Here is a 2,203-nt window from a genome sequence, read left to right on the forward strand (position 1 = left end):
CTTGTTTCTACTCTTTTTTTATTTTTGCTACTTAATTAACACCAAATAACGTTGTTGGTACTTTTCAAAAACAAACTACTTCACTGTGGAAAAACGGCATGGTCTCGAAAGAGCTTTAGTCTTTCTTGGAATCATTTTTTCTCTCTTTGATGACAGTGATTAGTGAGATCAGCAGGCTGATTATGAGGAGCAGATGGGTAATAGTTTGACGGTCACGCCTGAGTATGTTAACTCTGTAGTGGTTATGACAGTCGGCTTCGCCAGCTTTAATCACAAAGTCTCATTTATTAGTGATTTAGGGAAAGGGAGGAGAGCAGAAGCCTGAGGATGGAGAGATTACAGCAGATGGCTTCCACAGGGCTCCGTCTTCAGTGGAAACTGATATACAGGTGCCAGGATTCATGCACTCAGCAGGATGGAGGATGGACAAAGAGTGTGCATTTCATTCCTTTTGTCTCTCAACACGATAGACGTCATGTGTAAAGAAAAACTGAACATACTAGTCAATGCAAAACAGATATGTATGTGTAAGATAACAGTATGCACAAAAGAATATTCTGTGGAAAATCAGGTTTGTATTTTTTTAGTGTGTGTGTGCATGCTTGCTTGTGTATGTTAAAAAGGACAAAATTATTGTTAAATGCTTAAATATAATTAATTAGGTGTTGTCTTCTTATGTTTATGATATTAAAATGGCAAAATATGGTTAAGATTTTTCTTAGAATGCAACATGATTAGCCGCTTTGAATGTTATCTCTTGATTGAATGGGCGTTATCAGTGTTATCAGCTAAGATGGGCCAGTAGGGGCCTTCTGCGCCTACTAGTACGCTCAGAAGACTGTTATCATCCATCCACATGGTTAATCATCTTTACTAATAAAGAAGACTTCAGATCCAGATCTGTTTTTACATTACTGTGACCGGTGGGGGTAGGGGTAGACATAATAAAATACAAATAATGGGAAATTTAATAAATAATATAAATAATTCTTGTTAACTTTCAGCCACAGCCGTATGTAATCTATAGCTAATTAATTAACCATGTGGATGAATGATAACAGCCTTCTGAGCCCACCAGTAGGCACAAAAGGCCACTACTGGCCCATACTGTATCTATCAGCTGATAACCACTGATAAAACCTGTTGTAGTAACATTGGAATCGGCTGACATGATCATTCTGACCTCTACTTATTATTAACATTTTATAAAAGTAGTTTCTAATACTAACATTTTATTATCATTTATAGATTAGACACTTTTTTACAAAATGTGAAGCTGGTAGTTTGAAGAATAAAACTGAGTCTTAAAATGTCAAATCATTTTAGTGGGTTTCTTTTGCATATTATGTTAAAAATTCATGATAATCTTTTCAAATAATAATAATAATGAGCGTCATGGGGGCATAGTGGGTATCACGATCGCCTCACCACAAAAAGGTCGCTGGTTCGAGACCTGGCTTCCCCCCACAGTCCAAAGACATGCACTATAGGCGAACTGAATGAGCTGAATTGGCCGTAGTGTAAGTGTGTGAATGTAAGAGTGTATGGGTGTTTCCCAGTGTTGGATTGCGGCTGGAAGAACATCCGCTGCGTAAAACATATGCTGGAAAAGTTGGCAGTTCATTACGCTGTGGCGACCCCTGACTAATAAAGAGACTAAACCGAAAAGAAAATAAATGAAATGAAAGATTCATTTTAAATAGATGAATTACTGCTTGATTTTTTTTTTCAGAGTAATGTAGACCTAACAAATGGTGTAGTATGAGTAGCAGGACTTGAATTATTGCAACTGTAGCTGTCCTTATTTAATTAATCAATTTGTTAATCTTCATAGTAGCTTCAACACTGCAATAACTTCTCTACTTTAGATATAAAAACTTTTACTAAACATTGACCTTTACATTATGTCAAGTTCTCTCTTTTTACACATTTATATAAAGAAACCTTGATTTATGTGAGGGAAAATGCACATTGAGCTCAGTATTTCGCAGATTCTTCTATGGGATAGACTGGGATTTTCAGATGCAATATATAATAATGCACTTAGTAGACCTACCACAGTTTTCCACCATCCACAGCTTTCCACTCCAAGCTCCATAACACTAAATCAACTCATATGCACCTTGGGTGTGTTTCATACTGTTTTTCTTATGCGAGCATACAGTAACGCCTTCAGCTGGAATGCGGAGGAACATCTGCTGCT

The sequence above is a fragment of the Danio rerio genome, chromosome 18 (assembly GCF_049306965.1).
Source record: "Danio rerio strain Tuebingen ecotype United States chromosome 18, GRCz12tu, whole genome shotgun sequence".
In the NCBI taxonomy this organism is placed as follows: domain Eukaryota; kingdom Metazoa; phylum Chordata; class Actinopteri; order Cypriniformes; family Danionidae; genus Danio; species Danio rerio.